The sequence below is a fragment of the Kogia breviceps genome, chromosome 13 (assembly GCF_026419965.1).
Source record: "Kogia breviceps isolate mKogBre1 chromosome 13, mKogBre1 haplotype 1, whole genome shotgun sequence".
NCBI lineage: Eukaryota > Metazoa > Chordata > Mammalia > Artiodactyla > Physeteridae > Kogia > Kogia breviceps.
In genome coordinates, this window is record NC_081322.1 from 71,223,479 (window position 1) to 71,249,068 (window position 25,590).

Below are 25,590 nucleotides of genomic sequence, written 5' to 3' on the forward strand. Positions count from 1 at the left end.
TTTTTATTTTAATTTTTTTGTCCACTCCATGCAGCATGCGGGGTCTAACCCATGGCCCCTGCAATGGAAGCATGGAGTCTTAACCACTGGACTGCCAAAAGTCCCACAGTTTGACTCTGTAAACCAGAAGTCTGCAAATTATGGTCCACAAGCCAAATTTGGCCCAGAGTCTATTTATGTAAATAAAGTTTTATTAGAATACAGCCAGCCCCATTCATTTACATATTGTCTATGACTGCTTTAACATTACAATGGCAGAGCTAAGTAGTTGCAGCAGAGGTCATATTGCCTGTAAAGCCTAAAGTATTCTCCATCTGGCCCTTTACTAAAAAAGTTTTATGATTCCTCTTTAATGGCTTACTTTTAAGATTTTTTTGGTTTTGTTTTTTTGGCCGCACAGTGCAGCTTGTGGGATCTCAGTTCCCCAATCAGGGATCGAGCCCAGGTCCACAGCAATGCAAACTTGTGTCCGAGTCACTGGACCACAAGGGAATTTCCACTTTTAAGATTTTTTAGGTAGGATCAGAGCAGCCTTTAGTTTAGGGCTAATTTTGCCTCACCACTGAGGCAATACCCTTCTGAGCACTCCATCTAATGCCACTTGTATTACAAAGTTTTTCTACTCTGAATGGTGGGGATGCACACTTCCCAGCCCTACATGAGCTAACTTTCCCTTCCCATTGGTTTTTCTCCAAGCCTTGGGTAGTTCTCTTGTAAGCATGCACTCCAATCAGCACTCAGCTGAAGACTCCAAGGGAACCCTCTGAAGATCTCCAGAGCTCTCTTCTCTCTGGTCTCCATCGTGCAAATTCTAGCTGCTTCAACCTCCCTGAATTGCCAGCTTTATCACCTCAATTCAGGGTGACTACTGGGCTGTGTTTGGGTTCCCCTCTTACACTGTGGCCTTGGGCACATCATTTGTTTCCTTTATCTCAGGGTTAACTGTCTTATGCCACTTGTCACCCAATGTCTGAAAACCTTTGTTTCATACATTTTATGGGGTTTTGTTTGTTTGTTTTGCTAAGGCAGGATAATAAATCCAGTTCCTGTTACTACATCATGACTGGAAGTCATGGTAGAAGTCCCCTCAGTATGATATTCCAATTCCTTACATTTGCATTAATGTTTTATATTTACAAATAAGTACTGACAAATCTACACTATCTCATTTCATCCTCTCCACACTGCTAAAGTGTAGAAATTACAAAAAACGCAAAAAATTTTCTGGGGTCACATTACAGAGCAGCTCATGTCTCCTAGTCATTTTCTCTTCTGTAAAATATACATAATTTTTTCAAAATTTACTACATGTAATGACATAAATTATAAGACTGTCTTCTCTACAAAGTACACTGTAAAATAATTTATTACTAGTATCTCAAGCTTATATAACTGAGCAATATCAGGTTAAAGGATTAATAGTTACTGAATGTTGCTAATGACAAGGTCTATCACCTCAATTAATCCTCATAAGCCTCACAACTATTATTATTTCAATTTTATAAAAGACAAACTGTGGCTAAGAAAGCCTCATTAACTTGCTTATAATGTACTGAATTGGAATCACAGCCAGAATTCAAGCCAGGCTACACTTGGTTCTAAAACTTGTGCTATCCATCATTCTGTCTGCTCTTAATTTATAGCTCTTAAAAAGCACACTTCTGGAACTAAATTCTGATAGAACACTCTAAATCTTCAGTAACAAAATGGTATTAGGAATCATTTACTAAAAGTATCAATATCATTTTTACCAAAGAACTTCTAATCAAACAAGCACTGAAAAGAAAATGAAGTATATTCTTAGAAGAAATTTCAAACCTAGTTTTTCTCCCTATAATCCTTAGAAATATACAGATGATTGAGATTTTGGTTGCTTTTTTCACTTACCTATCTCTGTGGTCACGAGGCAACAAGAGAAGGTTGTATTAGGCAAAGTCAGTAACCACTATACAATCCATTTTCCCTATCCCACTTTCCCATCTTTGTAAACAAAACACACAAAAATTATTACTCTCGTAGAGTTCATCTTCAAGTGAAAGGGAGACAGACAAGTAAAATATATAACAGAAGGTAGTTAAACAAATAAAGTACTGGGACTTCCCTGGTGGTGCAGTGGTTAAGAATCCACCTGCCGATGCAGGGGACACAGGTTCGAGCCCTGGTCCGGGAAGATCCCACATGCTACGGAGCAACGAAGCCCATTTGCCACAACTACTGACCCTGCGCTCTAGAGCCCGTGAGCCACAACTACTGAGCCCACATGCCACTACTGAAGCCTGTGTGCCTAGAGCCTGTGCTCTGCAACGAGAAGCCATTGCAAGGAGAAGCCCGCGCACCACAATGAAGAGTAGCTCCCGCTCGCCGCAACTAGAGAAAGCCCGCACGCAGCAACGAAGACCCAACGCAACCAAAAAATAAATAAAAAGAAATAAATTTATTTTAAAAATAATAATAAATAAAGTACTGTAGTAATAGGAAGTGCTGGGAGTGTAAGGCAGGGAGAAACAGTGGTAATTTGAAATAAGGTAGTCAGAGAAGGCCTGGATGCGGAGGTGACAATTTTGCAAAGATTTAAAGGAGGTAAGGAAGCGAATCATGTGGCTATTTGTGGGAACAGTAATTGCAAAACCCCAATGTAGGAACAAGAATATTGGTATGGCTAAAGCAGTGAGTGAGGGGGAGCAGTAAAAGGTTAGGTTAGATCAGAGGTAATGGGGGCCCATATCATGTAGAAGTTGATAAGCCTCTGTGAAGAGAGGCACCGGAGTCACTGGAGCAGAAAAGTAACATGATCAGACTTAAGAGTTTTAAATAATTTATCTGGCTGCCATTTGGAGAATGGGTTATAGGGGAGAAAGTGTAAAAGCAGGGAAACAAGTTAGGAGGCTATTTTAATAAAAAGATGAAGGCTTTGACCAGTATAGTAGTGGAATACATGGTGAAAAGCAGTCATCTTCTAGATATATTTAAGGCAGAGCTGACAGTATTTCCTGACAGCTGGGTGTATAAGGGATGACAGAAAGAAGAGAGGATGATGGTGCCACAGAGACTATCTGAGCAACTGGAGGAATGTAGTTGCCATTTACTGAGATGAGGAAGACTAAGGAAGAAGAAAGTTTGGTTGGAGTGGAAAGGATTAGCCATTTAATACTGTAAATGTTTTCAGTGATAATTCATTTCCCAGGTTAAAAATGTTTGTTCAAATCTATTTCAAATGTTTAGATTTCACTGAATTAAAAAAAACTACCATGAAACAGGAGATCTAAATTTTTCTTCAATATGCTACAAGAAAAAGTTACTGAACAGAAATATAGCTACTCCAAATGATAAAATGAGAATAAAGCTAAATTCTCCCAATCTGCAATTCTCCCTTCATTTCATCTCATTGCCAGATTTTCACAGATAAATGAAACAGAATTTGTTATACCTCATTAGTCAAACCATTCACATTAGTGGCTTTCTCCCAGGATGTCGTGTCCCTCTTACCATCTGCCACAAGGATGTTCTAGGTGAAGACTGTGATGTCCAACAGGATGGATGGATGTGCCACCTCAGCTCCACAGATGGCACTTTGCTCCTGCTAATCATAACCCTGATAGGAAGTCACTCCAAAGAAACAGATGGCCCGAGCCCAAGATGTGTAATTCAAACTTTCTCAAAATAACTATCACCTAATGGTATGAGAAAAAGTGAGACTATCTTTAAAATAATATAAGAACCAAATAAAAAAAAAGGTTTTGCTCTAATTTTTGTTCAGGTTCTCTAGAAAAATATTCTCATGTAATTAGAAAATATACAAGGTTGGAGGTGAAGGATAAAGAAATTAAAGTTATCAACTTACAAAAGCCAATGATGACTATGTTGTCAATCAGGCAGGAAAAACCTAGAAACAAAAATAAAAATTATATATATTAGTTTTATATAGTAGTTGTGTGTGCATTTTTAATTGTAACTTCATTGAGATAACTGCAGAGTCACATGAAGTTTTTAGAGAGATCTTTAGTATCCTTTACTCAGTTTCCCCAGTGGTAATATTTCACAAAACTGAAGTGCAATGTCACAATCAGTATATGTGTGTATATATATATCATATATATTATACAATATACTGGTCTTTTAAAAATAAATTTATTTATTTATTTATTTTGGGCAACATTGGGTCTTTGCTGCTGTGTGCAGGCTTTCTCTAGTTGTGGAGAGCAGGGGCTACTCTTCATTGTGGCGTGCAGGATTCTCATTGCAGTGGCTTCTCTTGTTGCGGAGCATGGGCTCTAGGCATGCAGGCTTCAGAAGTTGCAGCATGTGGGCTTCAGTAGTTGTAGTACATGGGCTCAGTAGTTGTGGCTCATGGGCCTTAGAGCAGACTCAGTAGCCGTGGTGCACGGGCTTAGTTTCTCTGCGGCATATGGGATCTTCCCGGACCAGGGCTTGAACACATGTCCCCTGCACTGGTAGGTGGATTCTTAACCACTGCACCACCAGGGAAGCCCTATATTGGTCTTTTGAGATTTTTCCCTGTTTTTTTGTGTGTGTTTATGTTTACTTCTATAGAATTTTATCACCTGCAGGCTCACAGATCCCCTGACAGCCAAGATACTGAACACCACAAGGATTCCTCATGTCATCCTTTCATAAATACACCCACCTCCTTCCCCACAACCTCCTTCTGTCCCTAACCCCTTGTATATCTATTTTTAACACTAAAATAATAACATCCATTTGTGAACAATAAGTATCTTACTGCGTGTTAAGAGTCTACTGTGTAGTTGAATGTCAAATCATGAATAAGGAATTGTATTTTTCTGCATTAAAGTGTAAGTTTCAGTTTAAGGAACAAATTCTCTGAAAAGATGTTTGCTCCTCGTTACCTTAACATAGACTACTCACTTCAAAAATCAAAAGGTAAAAGGTAAGCTAAAGTAGTGACTGAACTCATAGATTTTATATTTTCAATATTTTTAAATATTTTATTTTTTTTAGAGCAGTTTTAGGTTCACAGTAAAAATGATGGGAAGGTGGTTTCTTTCGTTGTTGTTTGTTTTTTTAAATTTATTTTGGCTGTGCGGGGTCTTAGTTGCAGCATGCAGGATCTTTAGTTGCAGTACGCGGACTTCTTAGTTGCAGCATGCATGCAGGATCTAGTTCCCGGACCAGGGATCAAACCCAGGCCTCCTGCACTGGGAGCACAGAGTCTTATGCACTGGACCACCAGGGAAGTCCCAGGAAGGCGTTTTTAATTTCAAATTCCACTTGTTCATTGCTGGTATATAGGAAAGCAATCGACTTTTGTATAATGAACTTGTATCCTACAATGCTGCTGCAATTGCCTATTGGTTTTGCTACTGAGGTAAGGCTAGCCTCATTGAATGAGTTAAAAAGTATTCCCTCTGCTTCTATCCTTTGAAAGTGATTATAGAGACCCGGCATAATTTCTTCCTTAAATGTTTGGCAGAATTCACCAGTAAAACCATCTGGGCCTGGTGCTTTCTATTTTGGAAGGTAATTATTTACCTTAATTCTTTAATTGAGAAATCCTCTTCAATTGTCTATTTCTTCTTCTGTGTTTTACAAATTGTCTTTTAAAGAGTTGGTCCACTTCATCCAGGTTATCAAATTTGTGGGCACTGAGTAGTTCATTGTATTCCTTTATTATCCTTTTAATGTCCAAGGGATCTGAAGTGATGTCCCTTCATTTCTGATATGAGTAATTTGTATCCTCCCTCTTCTCTTCTTAGTTAGCCTCATTAGAGTCTTATCAATTTTATTGATCTCTTCAATAAAACCAATTTTTGTGTCCTTGTTTTTCTCTATTGATTTCCTACTCTCAATTTCATTAATTTCTGCTCTAATTCTTATTACTTCTTTTCTTCTCCATACCTTAGATTTAGTTTGCTTTTCTTTATCTAGTTTCCTAAGATGGCAACAGATTGATTCTTCCTTCCTAGCATATGCATTCAATGCTATACATTTCCTTCTAAGCACTGCTTTCTCTGCATCCAACACATTTTGATAAGTTGTGTTTTCATTTTCATTTAGTCCAAAATATTTTTATATTTCTCCTGAGATTATTTTGGACCTATGTATTATTTGTAAGTATGTTGTTTAATCTCCATGTATTTTGAGAAAGTTCCAGTTGTCTTTCTATTATTGACTCTAATTCTACTGTGGTCTGAGAGCATATATCATATGATTTCTATCCTTTTAACTTTGTTAAGATGTGTTTTATGGCCCAGAATGTGGTCTATCTTGATGAATGTTCCAAGTGAGTTTGAGAAGAATGCCAGTATGCTTGGGTTCAGGTAAGAACCCTCTTCAACGTTGCAGACTGCAGACTTCTCATTGTACTCTCACCTGTCAGGAAAAACAGCTGGCTAGTTCTCTGGCCTCTTCTCATAAGGGCACTAATCTCATTCATGAAGGCTCCACCCTCATGATCTAATTACCTCCTAAAGCCCCACCTTCAAATATCATCACATTTGGCATTAGTATTTCAACATATAAATTTTGTGTGGACATAAACATTCAGTCCATTGTAATGACCTTATATATAGATAAAGACAATTTAGTCATTTCTGAACAACCTCACTCTCTACAAAATCTCACACCAATAATAGCATGAACTGGGGGAAAAGCTGGGTAGACTATTCAAAACCTATACAATTCTTAATCAGAGAGCTAACCAAATAATAACAGGTACCTTGACCTTAACTTGGACAGCCCCAGTAGGCAGCTCCGTGTAACTGGAGAGTGCCTCAGGTAATATCAAAAATGCTCAAAAACAACAGAATGGAAAGGCTACTGCAGGAGAAATGGCGACAAAGGGTTCAGAGATGGGGTCTCATAGCTGGGGAGAGTGACTTCACTCTAATCCTGTCAACTCAGACTTGGTTGGGTTCCAGAGCCTGCACAACTCCAGAATATTCCCTCACTCTTATTAATTTCCCACTTTCTCTACTATTTTCCAAATGACCTCCCACTCCCCACACTTGTACATACATCTCTCTGCTAACATCCCTACTTCATGCTTCACTGAGAGAGAGAGAGAGAGAGAGAGAGAGAGAGAGAGAGAGAGAGAGAGAGAGAGAGAGAGAGAGAGAGAGAAAGCATGCTACTGGATGGAGCATCTCACCTACAAATTTCTCTTCCTAGCACCAAAGGTCAACCCCACCTCACCATCCAAAGTTTTCTCTCCACTATCATCCTCTCCCTCTCTACTAGAGGTACTTCTCCCCAACACACAATCATGCTCTGGTATTTCCCAACCTTTAATAAACCAAACCTTCACAGACCTCGCATTGCCCTCCAGTTCCCACTATGTTTCCAGACTAACTTTCTCAGATTAACTTCACAGAAAAGAATTGAAAACAGATAATCCCCATTTCCTCACCTCCTATTCACTTTCCAACCCATTCCCTTGGCTCTTATCTCCACCACTCTATCAAAGGATCCTTACCAAGGTCATCAAAGCAATTCCTATTATCCTCATTTAACAAATCAGGACACTGAAGCTCAAGAGAAATTATTAGGTTGAGATAGTAAAGATGCATACCTTCCCCTGGAGATAAGCAAGAGCCTAGGGCTGCCCCAAAGCACTCTTTTCAGGATATTAAACTAAGGACTTTATCTCCCACGGACCCCCACCTCTTTCCTTCCTTATGTCACCCTCCCTGTACTAAATCTCAGATTTCTTCTTAAAATATCTCATTACTTTTCATTATTTTAATTGAGAAAAAGCCTTTGCTTGACCTATGAATATTTTCTGTGTAGGCCACTTGGGTGTATATTATATTGATCACAACAACCTGAGAATAGGTGGGTTTATCCCCTTTATACAAATAAGAAAATTGTGGCTCAGAAAGAAAAAAAAACCTTCCTAATATCGGACAGTTATGAAGTAGTAGAGCTAACATTTGATCTGATCACCCAGATTCTGCTCCCCAGGCTGACTGCCCTTCATGATGGTTAGATCTCACAGTTTCTTAGTTGTTCCTATTACATGGTAACAGGGTAAGGGCATCACTCAGAGAGATGTGACATAGTCCCAATACCTCCATTAAGGTCAGAAAACCTAGGATTGATATAAATTTGCTACAAGCAAACACATAAGAAACTGATTTATATATTATAATGAGGACTTTATAATAAAAATAGTAATTGTCAAGACATTCAACTCAACTTTGGTGATCAGGGCATTTTCCCTTTCTAGCTCTATCTAGGAAGCTAAATTAGTAAGCATGAGAATGGTATAGATTTACATGCTCATTCATATCTTATTCTCATTTTCTAGGCAACACAGATATTACACTTGCTCAGTACTGTCCTTAAACATGGGCAAGAGTGGTTCACAGCAAACCCTTCCCTCTACAGTGAAAAGTCCAAGTGTCTAAGGGGACATACACAACCAGGTCCAGACTCCCCTTCTAGACTATGCTCCAGGATCCTGGAGCCATGGAATTCTTGTTCAAAGAGCTTCAAGCCTGCCACCAGGGACTGCGCAGTCCTTTCACCTAAACCTGTTACTTTTTAGGACCGATCATGCCACTCTATGTGCCACACTAGGCTCAAGAGGTAGTCAAGGGGTGGCTGTTTGTAGGGGTGTGGACATAACCAAATGTGTGCCCTTCATAGTGTAGAATTGGGCCAAGAATGTGAAGAAAAGAGATGGGCCAGCTCTCCCTACACTGCCATGTTCTAAAGGTGCAGAAATCTCAAGACTAAGAATTCCACATTCAAACCTGGTTTTCCAGGTCATTTGAGATCAATTTGTCAAGGAATGATAGAGTATATTTTTATTGTTAGTTTACTGTCTTAAAACCTTTAACTGTTTAGAGTCACAGTACCAGTCCTTCTGTCTATATTCCTGCTTGGACTTCTCTACCTGCTTATAGTTAGGCAGGGCCATGTGACTAGCTCTGGACTGCCAACAAACAGTTAATTATTGGCACAAGACCATTTAATATTATCTTTCCCTACCATGTAAATCGAGAAGACCAAGTATTTCAGAAAGCATACAGCTCAAGATGGTGATGCATCACAGGCCTAAGTCTGACAGTGTGGATGGAGTAGAGCCTCCCACAAATCCACAATGGATGTTTAGTGTGAACAAGAAAATAAGCTGTTCTTCTGTGAAGCCACTGAGGTTTGGGGATGGCTCATTAGCACAGGTAACTTTAGCCCAACCTGACTATATAGAAATTGGTACCAGAAGTAGGATGCTTCTCTAGCAAAAATCTAAAACACATGACCATGGTTTTGTGGTCCAGAAGCAGTGAGAAAAATTATCTTAAGAGCTGGAAAGATAGTGGCATATTTTATACAGTGGTATATTCGGTAAAACATTTGCTTCTGGTGCCTTGGGAGGCAGATCACCTACTGAATGAAACTGTAGCCCTAGAAGAGGTAACAAAACACTGGAAGAGGGGCTTCCCTGGTGGCACAGTGGTTGAGAATCCGCCGGCCGATGCAGGGGACGCGGGTTTGTGTCCCAGTCCAGGAAGATCCCACATGCCGCGGAGTGGCTGGGCCCATGAGCCATGGCCACTGAGCCTGTGCTCCACAACGGGAGAGGCCACAACAGTGAGAGGCCCGCGTACCACACACACACACACACAAAAAAAAAACACTGGAAGAGTGCACTGGTTATTAGCTGCATTTGGCAAGGTATTCAAGAAAGAGATGAGCTCAAACAAGGACTATCCAGGGCTTCCCTGGTGGCACAGTGGTTGAGAGCCCACCCGCCAATGCAGAGGACGCGGGCTCGTGCCCCGGTCTGGGAGGATCCCACATGCTACGGAGCAGCTACGCCCGTGAGCCATGGCCACTGAGCCTGTGCATCCGGAACCTGTGCTCTGCAACGGGAGAGGCCACAACAGTGAGAGGCCTGCGTACCGCAAAAAAAAAAAAAAAAAAAGATTATCCAGTTTTCAAGAAGTGGAGGAATGGAGGATCAGACATTTCAGATTTGCAGTATTAAAAGAACTAACTACTTCTCAACTCCTATACTAACAGTTTAAAGACTTTGAAGGTCATAAGCCTAGGAAAATCTTTTTTTTTTAAATTAAATTGCCTCAGGGTAATGATAGATAATGTATCCACTAAGTCATTTAAATGGATAAAATGACTGAGGAAGAAGATGAGATTAAGGGTAAAGATTTCCAAAAGAAGCAAGCCAGTCCCAAAATAACTTTCTTTGGGTCAAGAAAGAGAGCTACAGGAATGAGAAAGCAAATCAATGCAGCAAATCTAAGAACCGTATCTCAAAGCAAAAGAAAAAATAGGGATGTGTTTACTAGCACGTAGAAATCATTGGAAACAGATAAGAAACCTTCTAGATTTTGGAGCGAATTATGCTGCCAAAAGAACCAGCTTATCGACTGAAGTCTTAAAATGATACTTTGGTTCCCAACCTTCTATTTGGAGGAAGTGGGCAGAAAGAGTTGCTCAGTTCCCAAGTACAGCAAATTCTTTACTCTCCACTTCATATGTGGCTAAGGGAGAGAAAAGAAAAGAAAGAACCCTCCAAAGGGAAGATCCAGGCCTCTTAAAACAATGAGCGAGAAGGTAGAATCAGGCCCTAATTAAGAAATATTTGTTCCCCTACGTGTCATGATACCTGTTATGAGGGATTTCAAAATTGCTATGGACCAGTGACTCCAGTGTGTCTTCCAGGTTTCCCTTTTCCAATCTACTCTGGATATGTGGCATGGGCAAACAATAAACTAATACTTTTCATTGTGTTAAACCATTGAGCTTTTGGGGTCATTTGTTCAATAGCATAACCTAGCCTCTCCTGAGTGATACACAAGGTTCCTTAGTGTAATCTAAACAAGGTAAGTTAGTTAAATGATTTTAATGGACAGTGATATCAAATGCTGCCAATCAGAGGAACCAACTTTACCATACTCTACATCTCAATATAGATGTTGGGGGACCCAACAGTCTTTTCTGTCATCAAATCTTTCTCACTTGGTCATGTTAAAAATGCCACCAAATCTCGTGGAAAAAAACGTATCCAGTAGATACATTCTTTCTTTAATTATATAAATAGCATTTATAAGCTATAGCTATCAAATGCTGTTCTTCCTCCTTTCTGAGCTAAAAAGAGATTGTGCCTTTTAAAGTAGATTTCTGCTCATATCAAATTCCTTCTATTATGTTGATTTTTACTAGTTCTAGGATGCCTCACTATTGCCACTATATACTGTCTGTTTTTACCAAAGTCACCTGTTTTTAACAGATTTATGATCTTCTTTTCATTTGGAAAACTTTTCTATTTACTTCACTTCATTTCCCGCTTAAAAACGGGGATCTGAAAGTGACAGTTCAGGAGGAACCATTATACATTTGTCCACGCGCCAAAAAGGGAGGTCAGATGCTGCCTTTACTAGAATTAGCTCTACGTTAGCTGTTCCTAAATCTTCCACAAAGAGTTTATGTAGTCTTGGATCTTATTTGGCCAGTGAAGTCTGACGTTTCCAATTTAAAAACAACACATATGTAATTCCATATCTTCCCAGGCAAGATATGGAAAAGACTACATCACTTTCTCTACCTGTCAAAACAATTACAGGAATAGGGATGCTGGCTTCTAAAGAGCTGAGAGCTTCCAACGTAAGATTCATGGAATAAACATGGACTTCAACATATACAACCTTTGATCAATCTTCTTCTTCAAAATCTTGCAATCTCATGGACCAACAAGTTTCTTCTTCCTCTTTCTTATTTTAACTGAAGCAAGCATAAGAGGGGGCAGGGAATTTAGGTGATTATAAGATATTTTGAATTGCCAACCTAATAGAGGAAATCAAACGTTCCTTCTTTTACACACACACACACAGAGATACCATCTACTCTAATTTTAAAAAGTCTGAGTAACATGTTTATGCTTTAAAACTAGAATGCTTTCCATCATCTACTCCTCCGACATTGTGGGGAAAAAAACTGGGATTAACTGAAACAGGTAAGTCACCACAAAACAAAACAAAAAATTCCTAAAGTGTACTGGCGAAATTTATAATCTACAACATCCAAAGATGGATCTGTATTATCTTAATAATCCCAGAAAGGTATCAGAAAAATCAACAATTTTCCTATATACTGTAGATTTTTAAAATGTCACAGTGAATGATGTTCTACATCACATCCTCTGAGAATATGAACATCTTTCCCCAGATGTTTAAAAACAATTTTCTAGACTGCAGTTTTAAACATCTCTTTGATGTGACATGGTATTATCCCTAAAACATATGACACTGACTTCATGCTTCACAGAAGTACAGACAGATTTAACACAACAGCTCTACTTCACACAAACTCTCAAAATCTCCAGCAGGAGCTAAACTAAACTAATTGCATTATGAAAACTCCGGTTATTCTTATGAAATATATGGCAGAGAGTGAAAGCAGCATGAACACTAAAGCAGCTTATATTCAGTCCCAATATTTTACTGCTGCATGCATTTCTACAAAACCCATTGTTATGGACTGAATTGTGCCCCTCAATATTCATATGTTGAAGCCCCTAATGTGACTGTATTTGAAGATAGAGCCTTTAGAAAGATAATTAAGGTTAAATGAGGTTGAAGATGAAGCCTTAATCCAATAGCACTGGTGACCTTAGTAGAAGACAAAGAGACACCAGAGACCACTCTCTCACCATGCACACACGCAGTGCATAAAGGAAAGGCCATGTGAAGACACAACAAGAAGCCAGCCACCTGCAAGTCAGGAAGAGAGCCTCATCAGAAACAAAATTTGCTAGCACCTTGATCTTGGACTTCCAGACTCCAGAAATGTGAGTACATTTCTGTTGTTTAAGCCACCCAACCTGTGGTATTTTGTTACAGCAGCCCAAGCAAACTAATACATCTACCTTTCTAGGATATTTCAGAGTATTTTCCCCCAAGAATGAAAAAAGGAAGGACACTTAACACTGGGTGGGTCCAAGCCTTAAGTATCAAACAGAGATCTTTTGTTTCAAGGTCTAGCAATACTCAAGATTTCCTATGAAATGAAAAATCTGCATCTACTAACTGCATTAGTGGTAACCAACAGTAAAATTACCTGGAATCTAGGGGGCTTCCCTGGTGGCGCAGTGGTTGAGAATCTGCCTGCCAATGCCGGGGACATGGGCTCCAGCCCTGGTCTGGGAGGATTCCACATGCCGCGGAGCAACTGGGCCCGTGAGCCACAACTACTGAGCCTGCGCGTCTGGAGCCTGTGCTCCGCAACAAGAGAGGCTGCAATAGTGAGAGGCCCGTGCACCACAATGAAGAGTGGCCTGCGCTTGCCGCAACTAGAGAAAGCCCTCACACAGAAACGAAGACCCAACACAGCCATAAATAAATAAATTTATTTTTTAAAAAATTACCTGGAATCTAGACCTCCAGTCTCTTTTCCAAAATATAAAGGATGAGAGATGTTTAGGAGCTAACCAAGACCAAAAGATGTTTCATTTGGTCTCCCTCCCACCATAGCCCACTCTATTGTAAGACCTGGGGAGCCACATCTTTCTTTAGATTTTCTTGATTTAGGATTTCATTACCTCCCAACTGCTATGATGGCAACAGTGCCAATAAAGAAGAAACACTGGTAATTTGAGAGGAACTTTAACAAGATCCGAACATTTGTCTCACTAAGAAGTAGCTAACCCCCATCACTACTTGGTACTCTTCCTGTTAAGTAGATCTGGGAAAGTCTTCTATCACAGGCCTATATGTATGATTATGAGGCTGCCATTAGAGGTAGCTGAGAGTTAATCAAATATCAAGCACCTACAAAGTGCATACAAATAGAAGCTATGGCAACGACAGCCAATTCTCCCCAATATCCATTCTTCCCTTATTCCTTTGTAATATAATCGCTGAATTTTAAAAGGGCAGCTATACTGAAAAAAAGTGAACCTTGACCCTTATCTCACATCATAACAAAAATCTGAGATAGATCATAGAATGGATCACAGACCTAAATGTGAATGGAAAACGAATACCTTCATGACTGTGGAATAGACAAAGATTTCTAAAGCAGGATACAAAACACAGTAACTATTTAAAAAATTGATAAACTGGATTTGATTAAGAACTGTTCCTGAAAAAAATCACTAAAACAGAAAACAGAAAAGTCAGATTGAGAAGCTATTTGCAATATACACATCCAACAAAGGACATTTTCCCGAATACAAAGAATTCCTACAAATCAATAAGATGACAAACAACCCAATAAAAATGTGTGAAAGGCTTAAACAAGTACTGCTCCAAAAAATATATCTATTTTTACCTTATCAAATTAGCCAAGATACATGTGAAAAGGTGCTCAACATTATTAATAATGAAGGAAATGCAAATGAAAACCATGAGACAGCATCTCACATCCACCAGAGGGCTTAATATGAAAAATAATAATATCAAGTGCTGGTGAAAATGTGGAAGTACAGTTGTAACTCTCACTGCTACCAGGAGTGTCCATTTATTCACTCACTGTTGGTAAACTGTTCAGCAGAATTCACTGAAACTAAATATACGTTTGTTCTGTGACTTCATTCTAGTCTTACATATGTTCCCAAGCGAAATACTACAAATGTCCACCAAAATATCTGTGTATGACTATTCACAGCAGCTTTATTTATAATAGCCAAAATCAGAACACACCCACACATCTATTAACAGAATGAATAAACAAATTGTGGTATACTGATAGAATGGAATGCTAATCAGAAAAAATATATATGAGAAAGAATAAACTATACGTGCATCAATATGGATAAATTTCAAAAAATTATGCTGAATGAAAGAAGTCAGACACGAAGAAGTACATACTACTTGGTTACCCTTAAAGTTCAAGAATAGACAAAACTAATCTAGAGTGATGGAAATCAAAAGAGTGTTACTTTTGGGGAGGTACTGGCTAGGAGGTGCATGAGAAAATTTGCTTTTTCTGGATGGATGTAATATTGTCTATCTTCATGCAGTAATTACACAGGCAATATGTTTTTAGAAAAATCAGCAAGCTGTTTATTTAAGATTGGCACACTTTATATGCTCTCCCCACACCCATGTATTTTACATCTCAATAGAAAAAGTACTTCACAAAAGACAAGCAGACTATTTTTACCTAGTAAAAGTTATCAGGCAAATGCAAAATATTCTTCTTCAAAATAAAACAAATTGTGCTTAAATTTCTATTTCACTTACCCCCCAAATAAGCTAAAATTAGATGATCAAACCTGATTCATTAGTATCAATGAAAACTTGGAAGGAAAATCCAAAGAAAATAGGAATACATCAGTTAGTCCACAGCAACTAACTTAGTCACTGAAACGACGACTCCAAGTAGCATATTGGTAATGTAAGTGAAGCAATTTCAATGATATGTTTTACCAAAAATACATCTGTTTAATAATTTTATTTTACTATTTATTTTTAGTACCAAGGTGGGACGACATACAAGAAATCACAAGAGCTTTTGAATCAGACAGACCAGTTTTGCCACGTACTAACTATACTGGTGTTGGGCAAGTTTCTTAATCTCTTTGATACTGAGTTTCTTCACAATTTAAAAGAGAGACAATAACATTTTGCAAAATTGTAGCACGATTATAGTAGGTATTTAAGAGTGGTAGCTATTTAGCAATAGCTCTTTGTATACAAAGTATCATGGCAAGTAAGTACTGGATCCCCATCTCTAAGAACCTGACCAACTGGAAGTGACATTTAGATATAAAGATTGGTGATGAAGGAAAGAATTTAACAAGGGCTATAGATTACAAATTACAGGGTTCCTATCTAGCTAGTAGGATTATGGAGTGAGTATTCTCTGAACAGAGCCTAGAAGATTTTTGGGAAATTCACTTAAGACAGAGGAAATGACATGAAAAAGCACAGCCTGCCAAGAGCATTTCCTGGCAAGAAAAAGCATAGCCTCAAAAACAGTGCACTGACTTCAGGTTCTAATGAGTAGTTAAGACCACTTGTGCCACTGGACTAATTCTGAGGAGTAAGACTAAAAGGCTAGTAAAGCCACTTGGGACTAGATAGAAAAATGACCACTGTCAGGTTAAGAAGTCAAGGACCTGTTTTCTCAAATCCTGGGATGTCACTGAAGGATTCTTTCCAGGGAAATGACCCCAGTGGTCATTACACATGATAGGAAGGGAAGGAAAACCTCAATATGGGTGGAAATAGCATAGAATGATAAGGACCTAATCCAAGATGCTGAGAGGAGTGGAAAAAACAAAGATATTAGAATGCAATTTTATCAACTTCTTAGAAAGTAACAGAAATTGAGTTTCCCTGAATGATTCAAGCAGGCCTAACTTCAACTTTTTAAACGATCTTGACTGTCCCATAAGCTCCCCCAAGAGCAAAAAAAAGTATCCCAAACTAGAAAAACACATTGCCTAGCACATTGAAAGTGCTCAATACATACTGTTGGCAAATGAATCTTTTAAAATATTCCAAATATTGAAACCTCTACAATAATACAATGTTCAAGGTAAAACATGTAGAAAAGTTAAAAATCATTTTTCCTTCCTGCTGAGTGGCCATTTTTCACAATATATGCCAAGTTTTGAATTTGCTCAATTTAATATTTAAAAAGATTCATTTGCAAAAGCTATCTCTATCTCTAGCTTTACCAAAAGAGTCAGATAGAAATCGCTCTAGAAAGTTAGGAATGTTGCCACCTCAGTTGCTAATCTCTTGTGTAATTTATAGATATATTTTTAGGAATCTATCATTCATTGTGTCCTTTGCTGTGGCAAAAGAACACCTACTGTATGACTCACGAATATTACATGAAAAAAATTAAAGAGTAAATTAAATCCAGGTCATATATGTAAGCTTTATCCAAGAGTACAAGATGATTTCACAATAAGATAACTTGCATAATTATTAAAATAATTAAAATTAAAATAACTTACCACATTAAGAAATAAAGAAAAAAATGAGTACTTCCTAGGCATTAAGCCCAATTCTTAGCCCTTTCTACATATTAGTTCTCTTAATCCTCTCAGCAACCTTCTATGGTGGACACTTGTTATCTACGTTTTATAGATGAGAAATTTGAAATATAGGGAAGTTAAGTAATTGTCCAATATTACACTGTAGCAAGGAAGGGGCAGAACTAGGAACTGAACTCAGGCAGTCTGGTTCCCAAGTCAGAATTCCAGTTAATAAACATAGAAAGAATAAAAGAAATGGAAATCACCACTAGAATACCACAATAATAACTGCTACAGGCAAGGTCAGTTGAATGCTAAAATTAGTGAGCAAAACTTTAAGGAGACACAGGCCATTTGCACAACCTCCAAATAAATCCCTCAAAATATTTATTAACTATTACAGTAGTTTTAATATATACTCACAAATCATTTGATATTTTTCCCTCTCCTTCCCTTGAATGTGTACTTGCTTCTAATAAACAGTGTGTGAAAAATGAAAAACAGAACTGTTACAATGGATAAGTCTGGCAGACACTACCTAAACTGTGTAATCAAGGTTAATGTGCTGATATGGATATCATGTGCCCCCAGATATGATGCAATGACACAACATCTCTGTGGTATTCTTCCTTCAAAGTCCATAACCTCAGTCTAATTGTGAAAAAACATCAGAAAAACCCAAATTGAGGAACACTATACAAAATACATGGCCATTACTCTTCAAAAGTGGCAAGGTATCGAAAAACAAGAAAAGACTTAAAAACTGTCACGGATTAGAGTAGATTACGTGACAACAAAATGTAATGCGGTATATGGATTATGTCCTGGAACAGAAAAAGAACACTGGTGGGAAAACTGGGGAAATCTGAATAAAGTCTATAGTTAATAGTATTGCACCAGTGTTAATTTCTTAATTTTGGTAAATGCATCATGATTATGTAAAATGTTAACATTAGAGGAAGCTAGGTGAAACATATATAGAACACTCTATACGACCTTTGCAACTCTTTTGTAAATCTAAAATTATTTCATAATTTAAAGTTTTTTTAAAATTTTGATACACACTTGTGAAAACAAATTTCAGTAAACCAGAAATAGAAGAAAAATGTCTCAATCTGGTAAAGAGCATCTACAAAAAATGTACAGTAAACATCACCCTTAAAAGTGAAATATTCTCCCTTAGGATCAGGAAAAAGTAAGGATGTCCATTTTAACACTTCTGTTAAATACAGTTCCAGTGTTTCCAGCCAGTGCAATAAGGCAAGAAAAAAAAATGAATAGAGATTAGAAAGACAAATTTAATCCTTTTTTTTTTTTTTAACAGATGACGATTGTACCTTTAGAAAGAACTACAAACTACCAGAACTGAAAAGTGAATTTAGCAAAGTCACTAAATACAAGCTCAATATACAAAAATCAATTGCATTTCTATATACTAGCAAGATGATTGGAAAATAAAATGGAAAAAAGATACCATTTAGTATTAAAAAAATCAAGTGGCTAGAAATAAATTTAATAGTGTGTAAGTCCTCCACAGTGAAAAATATAAAACAGTGCTAAGAATAAATGAAGAACTTATTCAATTAAGAGATTTACCATGTTCATAAATTGGAAGATTCTATTAAGATGTCCATTCTCCTAAAATTGTTCTACAGAGTCAATGCAATCCCAATCAAAAGTCTGGCAGACTTTTTCTTTAAACAGATGTTGACAAGCTCATTCTAAAATGTGCATGGAAATGCACAGCACTTAAATAGCTAAAACAATCCTTAAGAAGACCAAAACTGGAGGGTTTACAGTACTATATGTCAAGACTTAGTATAAACTATGGTAATTAAGAAAGTGCAGTACTGATTAAAGAATTGATAAATAGTTTAAGTGGAACAGATTAGAGTCCAGAACAGACCCAAATATATGATCATTCATTTTTAACAAAGGTCCCACCGTAATTCAATGGAAAAAGTAAAGTCTTTTCAATAAATGTGTAGAGTAGCTAGATGACCACCTAGAAAATAAATACTGACCCCCACCTCACAAAATCAACTGTAGATAAATCAAAGATCCAACTGTGAGGACTAAAACTATAAGGCTTCTGATGGAAAACAATAAGCAAATGTCTTCAGGACCTTGATGGAGGGCAACAATGAAGGTGGAAGAGAATTCTGTGGGCAGGGTACAAAAAAGCACTAACCCTCCACCCATCCCCCCCCCCAAAAAAAAAAAACACTGATAGACTGGACTTCATAAAAACAAATCTGTTCATCCAAAGGCACTATTAACAGACTAAGTAGGCAAATTCAGACAGGTAGAAAATACTTGAAAACATGTATCTGATAAAGGTCTCCTATTCAAAATACATAAGGAACTAAAAATCACTAACAAAAAGATAGCCTAATTTTAAAAAGTGGCCAAAAGATTTACACAGGCACTTCATAAGAGAAATCTGAATGGCCAAAAAAGATATAAAAGGATGTTCAACATTATTAATATTCATGAAAATGCAATCAACTTACCCAAAGACCATCAATTCAGCTCCTTGGTATATATATCCAAGAGATATGAGTATACACATTCACCAATGGCAGTTTCAAGAACATATATAGCAATTTTATTTATAATGGCCAAAACCTGAAAACAACTCCCATGCTTATCAACAAGAAAAAGGATAAATAAATTGTGGTATATCCTTATAATAAAATACTATAGAAGAGACATCACTAAACTTTTTCTGTAAAGGGTCATATAATATATAGTTCAGCCTTTATGGGCCATATGGTCTCTAACTACCCAACTCTGCTGAACGGACATGGCTACATTCAATAAAATTTCATATATGAAAATATGTTATAGGCTAGAATTGGCCCACAGTTTGTCATCCCTTGTAACTTATACATGCAATGTGGATGAACAAAAGAAAAGCAATACAGAAAGAATAAACTATATGATTCCATTTATATGAAGTTCAAGAACCCGTGAAAATAATCTATGGTGATAGAAGTGAGGAGAATAGTTGACTAGGGGAGAAGAATGGCTCTATGGATAGAGACAGGAGGGAACTTTTGCAGGAATGAAAATGTTCTGTTTCTTTATCTGGGTGGTGATCACACAGGCATATACATACGTAAATTTCATCAAGCTATACACTTTATTCTATGTCTTCACTGTTTTTAAATTATAGTTCAATTTGAAGAAGAAAACAAAAATTAGACAAAGATCAGAATACAGATCTGAAGAAATTATCTAGAATTCAACAAAGTCAAAAATATGTATAATATATAACAGCGAGATTAAAAGACATGGATGATAGAATGACAAAGTCTAACAGAAGTCTAATCAGTTCTTAAAGGAAAGAATGGGAAAAATGGAGGACAAGCAACACTGAAAGACATAAAAGATAAAACTTTTGAGAACGGATGAAAAACAAACCTTAGAGACAGGAACACAATAAATCCAGGATAAATGAAATGTCCACATCTAGACACGCTCTGTCATAAAACTGTAGAAAACAAATGAAAGAGAAGATGTTAAAATCAGGTAAAAAAAAAAAAAAAGACAAATTACCAACCATTAACAGTTATTTGAACTAATTCTAACATTGAAAGTAGAAGTCAATGGAATGTCACCTCCAAAGGGCTGAGGAAGATACTGCCAACCTGGAACGATATGTCTAACAAAATCATCATTCAAGAATGAATGCAAAATAAAGACATTTTCAGATAACATTTGCCATCAACAGTCCCTTAATAAACAAGCTTGTAAAATATATATTTGAGGAAGAAGAAAAGAAAGATCTGAGATGCAAGGAGGAATGACAAAGAATTCATGAAAAGAAAAAACAGTGATGTCAAATTTATAGGAAAAAAAATCAAAATGGAATTAAACTCTGGAAGACAACAACATTTAAGCCCGGAGATTAACTGGTGTCAAGGCAACTCATGCTTCTTGAATTATTCAAAACAAGAATTAAAAAAAATAAGAATTAATAAACTTTACATTAAGTTAGTATATTAAAATTTTGAAAGAAACCACTAAAAGAAATAAATTTTTAACCTTCATATTAGTTAAGAGGAAGGAAAATGGAATAAAAAAAAAATCTAAAAGGTGGCAAAGAAGAGGAAAAAACCAGTAAGACAGGATAAAAACAACCCTAAAAGATAATGCTAATTTTCATCCTAAATATATCAGTAATTACACTAAACTTAATTGGACTGATAGATCCAGTTAAAGGACAAATTGTCAGAGTGGATTAGAAAAAACTATGAGGTTTTACCTATTTGAAAGAAATATTCTAAGCAAATGCTAACTAAGGGAAAGGTGTGACTAGGAGATTATAAAACAAAATAGATTTTAAGGTTAACAGGCATTTGGGTGAGGAGGCGTCACTATAGAATGACAAAAGGTCCAATGCACAGAGAAGAAAGAGCAATTCCAAACTTGTATGTACTTTAAACTTTTATAAAGCAAAGCTGACAGAATTACAAGAAGAAATTGAGAAAATTCATTATTTTACTGTGATATTTTTATTACACCAATCTCAGTAATTGACAGATCAAAGAAACCAAAAAATTGGTAAGGTTAAAAAAAGACTTGAACCTCACAATATTTATGCTTGATCTAAGACATATACCTACCTTGCCCCAAAAGTCTATGAATACATATTCTTCTCAATCATTCAAGGAGCAGTTGAAAAGCTAACCATGAGGCCTTAAAGCAATTCTTAAATTTCAAAGAATCGGTAGCATAGAACCCTCATTTGCTGACTACACTGCAAGTTAAAAAATCAATAACAAAAGGATAACTCATAAAACTTTCCACATTTGGAACAAGAAAATACTTCTAGACATCTCAGAGAAAACGAAAAAAAATTATAATGAAAAAATTTTTTAATTCTTAGAACTGAAAAATATACTACATATAAAACAAAATAAAAATTGGTAATATTTGCAGAAAGAGACGAATCAATGACCAGAGGAGAGAACCCAGAAATGAGCCCAAGCATTTCTGGGAATATGTATACGACAGAGGTGGCACTGTAAATCTCTGGTACTGGGACAATTACCACATGGGAAAAAGCAAACACATTAATCTTGATCTCATTGCATAAATAAAATATGTTCATCTATATATACATATACACATATACATGTCAGGTAAATTAAAGAACTAAATGTAAAAAATGCAAACTTTACAACTTTTAGAAAAAATTTTCAAAATATATTTCCTTAATAGTAAAACATCTTAAGACACAAAAGCACAAAGAAAAAAATTGCCTGCAGTTTATATAACCAACAAAGGGTTTGTATCTTGAACAATGTTTTCCGATAGAAATTTCTGCAATGATGCAAATATTGTTATATAATATAGCACAATATAAAATAATACAGCATAATAAAATATAAGAGCCACTAGTCACATGCAGCTACTGAGCACTTGAAATGTGGCCTAGAGTGACTGAGGAACTGAAATTGTTGAAGTAAATATAACAGCATGTTAGCATTTTAAACTCCTTGATGAAGTTCAATGAAGGTCTGTTACGTTTTCATATACTTTTCAGTATTTAAGTTTTTTAATAAAGAATTTGATTTTAGCTTATATTCTATATGAAACAATTTCAATTTTGTAAAAAATACGTAAAGTCGCTTTTCAGAAAGCAAGCACAGTAAAATGTTCATGGTATTATCTGTGAATGATATTTATTTTCTTCTAAATATTAAAACAATTATTAAAGATTTTTTTAAAATTTAATGAACACTGATGTATCCACAACAGAGTTTATGAAATAAAACATTATTGCTATTATTTAAATTCCCCAGGTACCTCTTCCTGATCATGACTTTTCTTTTTTTAAAGAAAAGCTGGACAGCTTCAGGTTTCTTCATTTTGTGACACCCATATTTTAATATACTTTGGGGGAAATTTAATATACAGACATTATGTGTAGCATTTAACAGAGAGTTATAAAGCAAACACCCATGTCACCACTGCCCAGGTCGGGAGATAAAAGCATTTTCAACATCCCAAAACCTTGCAGTGTGTCCCTTCACATTCATGTCCCCCCTCTAACTGCCCAGGAGATGACCACTAACTTGATTTTTATGGTATTAATTTCTTTACAATATTTCTTTACTATTTTTAATGCCTACACATGCACCCCTAACAACAGCTTTATTTCACCAGGTTCTGAATTTCACATAGATGATAGTCCTCTTCAGCAACTTGTATTTTTTTAATTTTTGGCTCAACATTATTGAGACGCATTTGTGTTAAGACACAAAGCTACTTCATTCACCACTGTACTGGGTGGGTTCCATTTTATGACTGCAGTATAATTTATCTTCCTCCTTCAGATGGACATGAAGGTCGCTTCCAGCTTTGGGGTTTTACAAATAACACTATAGTAAACCCTCTTGTACACGTCTGCTTTTGTATATGTATGAAAATTTATCTAGGGCAGTGGCTTTCAAACTTTTTTGACCATGACTCATACTGAGGAATGACGTTTTACATCATGACACACATCTGTGTGTGTATAAAACTGAGGGAAAAAAAGAAAAAAGCAAAGTTTCATGAAGCAAATACCCTATGACCTGAGACACATTCTGATATTTTCTATTCTGTTAGTTCGTGTTTTACAAATTCTGATCCTTATCCACTTAACTGATTTCACGACCCACTAAATGGGCTTCAAGCTTTGAAAAACATCATGCTACACGATAAATACCCAGAAGTGGAACTGCTAGGACGTGCAGCATGGATGTCGGATGTTGTCAACTTTTCTAGATCCTTAACTTGAAGTAAATGTTCTTATCTAATTTACCACTCTATAACTTTAGAGCTAAAACTGTGAAACATCAGCTCGTTTTATCTTTTCCTTTGGTCGTTAAACAGTATTAATCACTTACCATGTGCTAAGTATCCACTGGGCTCCGAGCGAGACTGATGGGTTAATACACAGTGGGGGGGGACGGGGGGGGAGGACATAAGGGACCAGGACCTCAGTGAGGCCCCAGAAAGCTCACAGGAGGGGCCTCCGATCCTGCCTGGGGAGGGAGGGGTTAGAGAAGGATTCCTGGAAGAAGGAGGACCTAAGCTGAGTGTTTCTATTTTTAATTTTTATTGGTTTCCTAAAACATAAAAGTAACACATTTGTTGGGGAAAAAAAAGTCAAAATTACAGGAGTATGTTTATTAAGAAGTAAAAAAAACCCCAGCACTGCCCCTAAAGTTTGATGCTGAGACTAAATAACCAAAGTTGCATTATCAGTTATCCTAGGAAAATTTTAAGAACCCACATTTTAAAAGTCTTAAGAGCATACCTGATAGGGTCCCTAATACTAAAGCATAAAACGAGTCATATTTTCCATAATGAATGTAAACGCAAACATTTCATGTTTAGTCACATTATTACTTTTCACAGACTTTTTTCCTGGCCTTTTAGCAAGGTTAGATTGCCAGGTTTCAAAAACCGAGGTCTAGTTACCGCATACCAACTATACGCGAGCGCTTCAAAAAGTGGCATTAAAAACGGCCAGGCGAAAGAATTTGTTGTTCGAGCCGACTTGGCTTGCCCGGTGACAATTCGTCAGAGTTTCACACTTCGTCCCGAGGAGCCCCGGACCCCGTCACGTACACGGCGCGTCGGCACCGGCACACCCTCCCGAGCGCGGCACGGAGCCCAGCGCGGTCCTCGCTCCGCGGCAACGCCGCCACCCCGCCGTCCCCAGGCCGGCCGCGGCCCCACGGCCCCCGAGCGCGGCCGCGAGCCCCCTACACCTACCCTGCGGGGTCCGGAGCCCCCCGGAACTCAGGCGCGGCAGCTCGGGCGCGCCGCCTCCGCGGCCATGACGGCGACCCGGGGAAGCGCCCCGCGCGCCAAGGCCCGCGGTCCGCCGGGCTGGGAGGAGAGCCGCCCCGTCCGTCCGTCCGTCTGTCCGCCAGGAGAGTGAGGCCAGAATCCGCCCCAGACGTGTCTAAATCAAGGCTCGGGGCGGTACCGACGGGCTGAATGACAAATGGCAGATGCCGTGGGCTTTGCCGCCCTCGGCAGCCGCGAGGATGGCTGCGCCGAGGAGGCCGCGCACAGGCGGAGCCCGGGAGCCGGAACGGCGCGTCCGCGAGGAGGGCGCTGGGGCCCCTGGCGGGGGCGTCACGTGGCAGGAGGAGGCCCCGCTGGGGAGCCAGGGGGTCGGCGGCCTGGGCGGAGGAAGAGGACAGGCGCCCAGACGCCTGGCCGATTGAGTCATCCGTGTGGGCTAAGCCAAGGTCGCCCAGGTGCAGAGCTGGCGCAGGTAGACCCGAACCAGCCCGAAGCCCCGTACCGTATCGGGGACTGTTCACTCAAGTCACCACCAGGATGAACCGCCCAGAGCCAAATCATAAATGAGAAACACGACAGATGCTAGGAGAACACTGCAATAGGCCAAACTTACCTCCTATTCTCCTATTCGTGCCGCGTGGAAATCATGGCAGCCTAAATGTGCCCACTAAATGTGAGCCAGGCACTGTGCTAAGCACTTCACAGGTAAATAAACGTAATCCTCACGACCCCCTGGTGAGAAAAACTATTCCTCCCGGTTTTATAGCTGCAGAGACTAAGGCGCACAAAGATTAGACGGAAATTATTTTATAGTTGTGGAATCATTCTGTGTATGCTTT

The 25,590-nt window shown here is 38.1% G+C and overlaps 1 protein-coding gene across 7 annotated transcripts in view; it reads right to left on the bottom strand.

Moving 5' to 3' along the window:
• PLAGL1 (PLAG1 like zinc finger 1) overlaps window positions 1-25,251 on the bottom strand; it is a 68,505-nt gene extending 43,254 nt beyond the window's left edge. For 3 of the 7 annotated variants that reach the window (XM_067010928.1, XM_067010929.1, XM_067010927.1), the window contains exons 1-3: window positions 24,713-25,101; window positions 20,363-20,432; window positions 3,842-3,883 (exon numbers count right to left, since the gene is read on the bottom strand). The gene's annotated coding sequence lies outside the window, so the exon portion shown is untranslated. Of the gene's footprint in view, window positions 1-3,841; window positions 3,884-20,362; window positions 20,433-24,712 lie in introns of all 7 variants that reach the window. The other 4 variants (XM_067010931.1, XM_059083293.2, XM_059083287.2 and 1 more) reach the window with 3 other exon arrangements.
• Between the last annotated feature and the right edge of the window lie 339 nt (window positions 25,252-25,590).